General features: G+C 40.4%; 1 protein-coding gene across 1 annotated transcript in view; it reads left to right on the top strand.

Moving 5' to 3' along the window:
- The first annotated feature begins 2051 nt into the window (after positions 1-2051).
- Positions 2052-10522, top strand: part of LOC128407916 (collagen alpha-1(XXIII) chain-like) — a 51703-nt gene continuing 43232 nt past the window's right edge. Inside the window, exons 1-3 of the mRNA XM_053376931.1 lie at positions 2052-2078; positions 2690-2716; positions 4361-4387. The gene's annotated coding sequence lies outside the window, so the exon portion shown is untranslated. The remainder of the gene's footprint in view (positions 2079-2689; positions 2717-4360; positions 4388-10522) is intronic.

Genomic DNA, 10522 nt, shown 5'->3' with positions numbered 1-10522 from the left:
ATCACACAGCTTCTTTTTTTATATAATTGCTTTTAATTTAAGAGTCCATGCATACACAAGCAGAAAAGAGAAACGCAGCAGTAGCAGTCCCCATCATCACCCAGAGTGGCAAATAAAAAGAGGCAGAACCTTTTCACCAACAAGCACTAACTTCACTGTTAGAAAGAAGTTAGAGGAGTGGAGAGGAGTTCAGCAAATGTTAAGCTCTGTCCTTCAAGTGTTTAGGTAACCATTTGGTCCACTTAGCCACTCTTTTCCATTCACATGTGATGGTTAGGAGTGGCTAAGTGGTTAAGCATCATTGCCTAGAACAAAGAAACAACTTTGGGAGGAGAAACAACTTTTTTACTAAGTACCAGGTGATTGGCACATTTTCCTGTTTTTCTCTGCAACTTGAAATGTTCTTTTTCACATAAAAGCTTAGAATCTAAACCAGGTGATGCATTACCCAGGCACCATCTGCAGTTTCTTTAATCCAGATAATACTTGGATTTCTGGGAAATATGGCAACCCTGCTTTTACCACTGCTAGTAATTAATCATTTTTAAAATTAGCAAGCAGATGCAGTGAGGGACAACCACCAAATAAAGTAGCACATTAAAGGGTGGGTACCAACTCTTGCATGACAAGGCCAACTGGTTTCCATTTTACAAAGAATTAGAAAAGGATGTGGTCCCTCAAAAACAACCAACCAAAATATTGCTCAATAATTAAACACCTTTCGAAATGTCTAGGGTTTTCCCACATGATCAGTTTTGTTCAATTAATAGTGTACAAAGTCAACAAATTGTCTCTGAAGTTTCTACTGCTGTCCTGAGGATATCACATTTTCACAGTACAGTATTCAAGTCTGCAATATTATTTGCCCAAAGGAAATAGTATGTCCGTATGTATTATGTTTATTGTTTGGAATGTACATCAGGCACCTAATAAGTATTGCACGTGACTTGATTAGTAGCACAGCCTTCCTCATTCTGCACTTACATCATTTCATTAATTTTTATCCCATTCTCTTTCTTTGAATTCCCCCTACCCTGTGCAGGAGTACTCATTCAAAATGGTAATGGTGAGGTGCATCCATTAAAAAACACAAAAAACACAAACACCATTGCTGTTGATTTTCTCATTTGGCTTTGTTTGTCATAATTTGCTCTGACCTTCTCCTGTGCTGATGTGTTAATAAATACTTGTAAGGGGGGAGCACAGCCATACACTCCCACACAATGAGGCTACTCCTTTCCATGTCTCTTGTATTTATTAAATTTCTATCCTCCCCTTCTTCCCAAAGGAGCCATGTCTTGCTAGTTCTGCACCAATATTATCAGCACTTTTTGGTAAAAAACACACACAAATAAATCAGTGAGTTGCTGGCACTCTTTTATCTTGAATGAAGTGTCATGGGTGCCAGGACATCATGGCTGCTATGGACAGAAAAAACAAAACTAAAAAAGAGGTGCTGGTATTCTCTACTGGTGAGTACTGACACATCAAAAGCATTGATGATGATGATGGTTTAATTTATGAATTGTTTCTCATGAGGCATCTTGAAGCACTTTATGATATAAAACATATATAAAACAGTTACATATATAAAAACAGTTGAAAACAATTGCATATAATAACATTTTTAATAAAAAAAACCACCTTTAAAATTAAAAACCAGTTTAAAGTATAAACAGCAGATACATGAAATCAGTTCAGATGCAGTACAGAAACCAACTTGGGATCAAAGTTTTAGAAGGCTTGCTGGAAGAGGAATGTCTGTAGCAGGCACCAAAAAGTCAACAGAGAAAGTGCCTATCTGATATGCAATGGAAGAGAATGCCAAAGGATGGGTGGTACCACACTGAAGGCCCTATACGCCAGTCTTGCACTTGTATTATTAGCCTGTAAAGGAGCTTTTTCAGAATTATTGTACAAAGACTGTGATGCCCTCAGGACATGCTTTTCACTGATCACGTGGGGAAAGCCTCTGAGGTGGGAAGGCAGGATTTACTGTGCTACAAAAATAATATTGCTTTATAACACATTGTTGTCTTCTTTTGTTTTAGGGGCCTCTTGGACTGGATGGCAAACCAGTAAGTTATGCTCTGAGTAACACACGCACACTGTGGATGAATTAAAAGTGTCAGTATTCAGCTATATGCAAAAGCATAAGCTGCTTGGCACTGCTTCACGGTATCTAAAATCCATTGATTTAACTGTGTGAACCTAGTTGGGTTGTACTAATGGGCCCAGAGCTCATGAAAGTAGTCTGAGAAAGTGAATATTCTGAGAAAGCTTTACTGAAGAATAAAATATTTACGTTCTAATAAAGCAAGAATAAAAACCGTCACCTGAGAGTCACAGCTGCCCCAAATATGGTCTAGCTCTCAGTCAGTGAGTTAGTCAACCAAGGTCTCGGCTGCACCACTTCAGATTGTTCACATGATTAAATGCATCTCTATAGAGGGGGGAAATATTTCACATACATAAATATATAGAAGTCAGGGGAAGGGGTCTAGCATAAATATCTACAAATAAAGACAGGGGAAAGGTTAAATCAGGGATGTTCCTCATCTCTACATTAGAGGTAAATGGCCCCTCTTTCTCCTTGAAATAATTTGTTTTAGTAAAAGTTTAGAGGGGTGGGAGCTGAACTGTAGATCAATCAGCTACTTCCTTACTATCCTCTTGTTGATCTCTACAGGGGCCTCCAGGAGCCAAAGGGGAAAAGGTAAGATTGGTCATTCAAAACATTGCCTTAAAATTTCTTAAGTAGATTCCTAAGCATTCTAATAAGAGTTGTGTCTCAATTCTTTTTTTCCAATCACCTTCCTGTTTGGCCTTTGGGTCATATTGTTTCCCACTGTCAGTAATTGGCTTTTCCATACATAAGGCTTTTGTATCAGAATCTGTAGTCCCAGTTGCCACTGGGAATTCCCACCAGGACATACTTCTTTTGCGTTCCATTAGGGAAGGATGGGGTATTTGTGGCCTTCCAGACCACATCTCCACACCCTTGGCCCTACTGGTTGGGGTGGGTGGAGCCCAATGACAAGAGGTCCACAGGTTACCTATTGCTGCTTGGACCCTCTGATTTTGACATGATTGCCATCAAAGGATTCCACAGAACCAAAAGCTCCTTACAGTTCTAGAAATAAATTTTATATTGAGAGATGTACCATGTGACTGGTTAGAGATACACCAAATTATATGTTTTCTAAATTAGCCAAATATAAGGGTTCAAGCACTTTCAATGGTTTTGAGCAACTACTCAACTCAACCAACCCACTGGGAAGGGCAATCATCTCCCAGCTGTATAACAGTCTCACACAACTGGCTACACTTCCTCTCACTTCATTACGAATAAAATGGGGTAAAGATTTTGGAGAAGAATTAGAGGAACAACTCTGGAAACAAATGGGGAATAAACTCCCATTTGGATGCATCTCGATTAGAACTCAAGAAAATGCTTTAAAGATATCACGCTGTGCAGCCTAATTATATAGAATTAATTGTTACACATCCAACCTTTGCTGGAGGGAATGCAATTTGCCTGGCTCTCTGCTACATATGTGGTGGTTTTGCCCAAAACGTATTCTCAAATGATGGAACAATCGCTACAACCAGACCCCAAATTAGCCCTACTATCTTATTTTACTCCTCTGTTTAAGAACATAACCAGAAAACACCTCATCCTCCACTTATTAACTCCAGCCAGATTAGTGACTGCGAATAATAGGAAAACTTTATATGCAAATCTTTTGGAAGCCTGGATTTCACAAGTGTGGGACAATGTGCTTATGGACAAATTAATTGTTTCACAAAAGGAATATCAATCAGGCAGTGGGGGGGGGAGACTCACACCTTCTGTACGACATTATATCCTTTTATTGACTCATGGAACCTCATGGAAAGACTTTCATTTGATTGCCTTTCTTGGAGCTTCTAAAACTACGACCATCAGCCCCTATTTTTCTTTCTTTTCTATACAACTACTAAGCTCTGTTTTCCTTGTATGGATGTGTTTTGTTTCCTGAAATAAAAAATCAAATTTTTAAAAAATTCCACAAATATTTTATCCATGCCCTGTCTTGATACCACAATCCCATAGGAATTCCTTGCATGTGCCCTAACTATTTTTTTGCATATAGATCAGCAGTCCTTTAAATGGAAAGATTGAGGCCTTTGCATGCATGAAATGTGTGAAGGACGTCCATCACATGGTCAAATGTTAATCTGGAAACTTCCTTCATTCAATTGGTCAGCCGTTTCTATTGTATGTGGAAGAAATGAATTCTCTCATCACAGCAACTCTTAAACAACAAATAAATGAAATGGGGGAAAGAAGAATCATGATGACTTTTCTGTTTTACAGGGGGATCAAGGAGACATCGGCCCAAGAGTAAGCACTGTTCCTAACTATGAACATTTTTAAAGCTTATGTTAGAGCCTGGCTTTGATAAGCACAGACAGATGTACTTGCATGTGAAGACGAAACAAGGTGAAAAAGGAAAAATTGTGTGTGCAGCTGCACTTTATCATATTCATCCCTCTCCACTTACGTTTCTCTATCTCCTCTTTTGTTCTTCCTCCATCACTTTTTTTTTATTGTCAGCTTACAAAGATTTCTAATGATGTCTATAATGAAAACAAATTAATTGGAAGAAGAGGATAACTATGATAACTCAGGAGGAAATTTGGTGCCTTAAATTCTTGGCATGTATTAGAAAATCGAAGCCCAAATTTAAGATGATTCTCAGCTGAATGAGATTTGATTTTTTTTTTTAAAGGCAGAGAAAGAGCATAGGGCAATGAGGAAATTGATAGTGAACTTGTTTCATCTTTGCTTTTCTTGGTCCTCATCCATATGGAAGACTGACTCATTAAACTATAAAAGTTAGAATTTAATAAACCTTTCTTAACGTCATACAAGCTAGCATATGGGCATCCTTCCTCTGACTCATTTTCTTTCTACTTAATTTTAATGGAGTGGGACTGAGTTCAGCTGTAATATATACATGTCCACAACAGGATTTCCACCTCCAGTGAACTGAAGAGATGCATATATATTTTTGTTTGTTTCTAGGCAAAGCATTGTTCTATTTCCAACCCCCACTCCTCAGGGATTTGCAATCAACTTTATTAAGTGTCTTTTTGTGCATTTGTATGAGGTAGAGACAAAAACAAACAAAACAAAAAGCCTGAAATGAATGAAGTGTTCTAGAAATTAGTTCAAAGAATATTGTTTTTAAACTTGAGAGTAGTGAAATTGAGCAGGCATCAACTGATAAATAGGACCAGGAGCTTTATCACAGCAGCTTAGATTTTACAGCAAGTCAAATAATGAATGCTGGTATGGGGAATTATAAAATAGACAGGCCAAACTTAGCCAGCATATGGGTCAACCCTTCATCTAAAGGCTCCATTTGGATTCTGAGGATCTCTGCATCTGTTTTAAAATAAGTTTCTAGCCTTCATGAACAAAGACATTTGGTTGAAAATGTGGTAGCAAAAACCAAAGCAAGTTGAAAAAGCAGTCCAAATTCTTTTTTTCTAATGTCGCAGATTTTGTATTTAAGGATCGCAGTTTTGGAATAGTAATAGTCACAGTTATTTATCCATAGTAGGGATGTTTTCATGGGAGAGGTGAAAAATAGGCAAAAGAACTGTTTAAAAATTTCCCCCAAGCTTTTATCATTATTAAATGGCAATTATTTATTGCTGGAACTCCGCTGCTTATGCTTTTAAAAGGTTTGCTATCATTAATAAAATCAATAAACGCAATCCATACTCAAATACAGCACAAGCAGGAATCTGGAAATGAAACTAAGCACAAGTCCCTCCAGGTGACAAAGGCTACACAGAATGTCAAACATATAATATGCATATAGGTATGATACTGCATTTATTCCATTCAGAGAACATTGATCCCATTTCATAGCTGAAGAACACTGAGGCACAAGAAGACATGCCTGGTTCAATATTGGCTAGTGAATTCAAGACACAGAATCCTGCTGCTGTTATGCCCAAAGTGGCTGCCATGGAGAACAGCCTTTGCAGCTACTAGGGAATAGAGAAGCCTGGTGTTTGGCTTCAGCATCCGCACGCATGCTGTGCCAATGCTGCAGATTGATTCTGTATCATCTCCTGTGAGGGCAGCCATATAGCTGAGTAATCCAGGAATATGCTAGACATTAGATCATCCTTTGCCATCCTGATACCCTCCTCATATGCCATCAAATCAGTACAGTGTAGGTGAAAAAACCTGTCAGCAAGGCCAGTGAATCAATGAGTGCTGAAAAAACACTGATGAGATTCTAGAACCTTCTAACTTTATAATTCAGAATGTTATGGAGGCCCTTGATCATAGGAAGTACAGTATACCCTATGTGTAATCTTTTTAAGCTAATATAACAACTTTGAAAAAATTGAGGAATTCCTTTTTCAAATTACACAATACTCACTGTGATACAAACTACTGTGAAATATGTTCTGTAGGGGAAATGTTTCCTGTACGTTATCAAAAGTAGGACAGCACACTTTATATTATGATATTACTCTGTTTCACATGGCAAATTATATCTGGATGCACCTCATAAAGTAGGATTTAGAGGCTTTCATCCTCAAACTATCTATGTAGGAAATCTTGTGCTACTTTATGAACAAAACCATATCAGTATAAGTTCCTGAGACAAGATTATACCTGAAAGAGTAGTAAGGAAAAGGTGTGTGGTGACTGGTGATGCCCGATATCTGTTCCTAGAAGAGAGTTGTCACCATTAAATGTAAACCATTGAATGGAGACCATTCAGAAATATGTTACATTTTAAAAAGATCGAAAACGTTGCAAGCAGTCCCCAGATGTTATCAATTACGCATGAAAGCAGTCTGCATTTAGAAGCATTCATGTTATGAAATATGTTCATGCCCCAGTTTCTCAAATGCGTTGTATCCCTTGGGGAAACTGAGCTCCAGTCGCTCAGCAGGATCATCAAGTAATCAGATTATGGTACTAACTGTTTGTGATTTTCTCTCTTTCTCTCTCTCTCTCTCTCTCTCTCTCTCTCTCACACACACACACACACACACACACACGTACAAATGTTAATGATTCTGGATGTTTAGGACATTTATTTGGCTCCTCAGTCCTTCTGTTTTCTCTTCCAATTCCTGGGACCTTTCCTGTGACACCACCTGGCCTCAATTATCTTTACTTCCTTAACTTGAGCAATATCTTTTCTTTAGCCTCAGTGATAGACTTTATTTCCTAAAGTTGTTTCCTGGTTTATATGGGAGGATACGTTATTTCAGATTACATGTTTTGTGGTGGCAGTAAAGAAAAAACAATCAGCAGCTGCTAATGCCTCTGAGAGAAGGAGTTGTCTTAAGAGGGGTTTTTTTAGAGACAGGGTAATAATTTAATTAAAATGAAAATTACATAATTTTCTTTGAGCGCATCCTGTTCTGAAACTATGCATTAAGCTTGAGTAGTACTAGCTTAATGCATCTATTCTGTTTGACAACATCTTTCTCATGGAAAAACATGGTGCCAATATTATTCTCCCAGTTTAAAATTACAGTTATTTTTAAAGAATTAGCTCAGACTTTCCCAAAATGTATTTCTTTTAATTTAACTGAAACTGAAACAATTATGTTTGAATCTGTTTCATCAATCATGCATTTTGCATGATCTACTTGCATACAATTCCCCAAGCATTTTCAGTTGCTTTCAAAGCAAAACAAAACAAATTCAGGCTCATTAATTTTCAAGAAGACAGTGGTGAAGGACAACAGTATGTTTTTTTAATTTATTTTTTAATTATTATTATTTTTAATATCCATTTTTCCCATCCTGAAGGAATCATTCAAAGTGCCTTAACAAGCAAGCAAAACACACACCAAAAAAATAATAATGTCTTAATTAAAATGTATGAGCAACCCAAACAGACTTAAGAACATCAAAAACAGAAAACTGATGGATCCTGATAGATTCCGACAAGCCTTGCGGAACCCTGCTCCTCCTGGCGACTCATTAGATGACCTTGTTGAGGACTGGAATAACCGGCTCTTGGCAGCCATTGATGAGATCGCGCCTAAGCGCCCTCTGCAACCCCGTCGAAACCGGGCCCCTTGGTTTACTGAGAAGCTCCGGAAAATGAAGCGGGATCTCAGACGGCTAGAGCGAGTATGGCGACGGACTCGTGACGGAGCCTCAAGAACATCTTATAGGACGCTTATGAAAGCCTATGAGATGGCTATGAAAGCTGCTAAGAAATCTTACTTTGCAGCTTCCATTGCATCCGCTAGCACAACTTTTTAGAATAATTAGGTCAATAACGTCCTTAGGAGGACAACCAAATTTAAGCACAAATTCGACTCACAGCTGTGAGGCATTCACAAGCTTTTTTGCGGAGAAAGTCCTGTTGCTCCGCCGTGACCTCCCTGCCAATTTAGATACAGTGACTGAACTGGAGGCCCCTCGACTGACTTCAGGTCCAGTGTTGGACCATTTCGATCGGATAATCCCTACTGATGTGGATAGATTCCTCCAAGTTGGTAGGCCCACCACCTGCCTCCTTGATCCGTGCCCGTCTTGGCTGATTAGGGAGTGTCCAGATGTTGCGCGGACCGCCCTGGTTGAAATTATCAATTTGTCCCTTGACACGGGGACATTCCCAGGGGAACTGAAGGAAGCAGTGGTGTGTCCATTCTTAAAGAAAACTTCATCAGATCCCTTAGACCTATCCAATTACCGCCCAGTTTCAAATCTTCCATACCTGGGTAAGGTAATTGAGAGAGCGGTTGCTGAACAGCTTGGTAGGTTTCTGGAGGAAACATCGGCATTAGATCCATTTCAGTCCGGTTTCCGTCCTGGTTTTGGGACGGAGACGGCTCTGGTTGCCCTAACAGATGATCTCCATAGACAACTGGATTGAGGCGGGTCAGAACTGCTGATCCTTTTAGATTTGTCAGCAGCCTTTGACATGGTCGATCATGATCTTCTGGACCATCGCCTCGCAGACGTGGGGATATAGGGCATAGCCCGTAACTGGTTGTGCTCTTTTATCTCTGGTCGGGGACAGAGGGTGGCACTAGGGAGGGAAATGTTGTTGCGCCACTCCTTGGTGTGTGGAGTGCCGCAGGGCGCAATTCTCTCCCCGATGCTTTTTAACATCTTTATGCGCCCCCTTGCCCAGATTATCTGGAGCTTTGGGCTGGGCTGTCACCAATATGCTGATGGCACTCAGCTCTATCTGCTGATGGATGGCCACACCGACTCGGCCCCGAACACACTGACCAGATGCTTGGAAGCTGTAGCTGGATGGTTTCGTGGGAGCCGATTGAAACTAAATCCTTCAAAGACAGAGGTCCTATGGCTAGGTCAGGATGGCATGGGGATGAGGGACCAACTCCCTTCTCTTGCGGGGGCCCAATTAGTGCCATTGCCTTCCGTTAAGAGTTTTGGTGTAATCCTTGACGCCTCCCTTTCCATGGAGGCACAAGTTACAGCAACAGCCAAGGCAACATTTTTCCACCTTCGCCGCATCAAGCAGTTGGTCCCTTACCTTTCCCGCCCCAACCTGGCCACAGTGATCCATGCGATGGTCATCTCCAGGCTTGACTACTGTAATTCGCTCTATGCGGGGCTGCCCTTGAAGCTGTCCCAGAAACTCCAGCGGGTACAGAATGCTGCAGCGAGGCTCCTCACAGGGTCTCTGCCATGGGAGCATATTCACCCAGTGCTTTTCAAGCTACACTGGCTCCCGGTGAAGTACAGGGTCAGATTTAAGGTGCTGCTTTTGACCTTTAAAGCCCTTCACGGCCTAGGACCCTCGTACCTACAGGACCGCCTCTCCTGGGATGCCCCACAGAGAGCCTCAATGTCCATAAATAACAACACCCTAGTGGTCCCAGGCCCTAAGGAAGTTAGATTGGCTTCATCCAGAGCCAGGGCCTTTTCAACTCTGGCTCCGGCCTGGTGGAACGCTCTGCCTCATGAGACCAGGACCCTACAGGATCTGATTTCTTTCCGCAGGGCCTGTAAGACAGAGTTGTTCCGCCTGGCCTTTGGCTTGGAGCCAATTTGATTCCCTCCCTCCCTCTCTTTCTTTTTTCTTTTCCTTCTCCTCCTGCGATGAGGCTACATTTTAATATTTTAATGTTCTATTATTTTAATGTTGTATTTTATTTTTGTTTTTAAGTTGTAATCATTCGTCTTGTTTTAATTTGCTTATAAGCCGCTCTGAGCCCGGCCTTGGCTGGGGAGGGCGGGGTATAAATAAAAAATTATTATTATTATTATTAAAAGTCAAAAGGCTAGAACTAGGGTTGCTGTATATCCATAATTTCCCTGGACATATCTGGAATACTGCAGTCGGCAGCAGTGTCTGGGCAGAAATCAGAAAAAAAATGTCCAGGAAAATCTGGGTGTATGGCAACCCATGTCGGCAGTGCCGTTTTTGCTGATTTTGCATAAAAATAGCTCAAAAACGGCAAATTCTTTTTGGCTATTTTGCCCAAAAAGTTCAACTCTGGG

The sequence above is a fragment of the Podarcis raffonei genome, chromosome 2 (genome assembly GCF_027172205.1).
Source record: "Podarcis raffonei isolate rPodRaf1 chromosome 2, rPodRaf1.pri, whole genome shotgun sequence".
Taxonomy (NCBI): Eukaryota; Metazoa; Chordata; class Lepidosauria; order Squamata; family Lacertidae; genus Podarcis; species Podarcis raffonei.
Note: the sequence above shows the minus strand (reverse complement) of the source record. Positions and strands in the feature narration are given on the sequence as shown.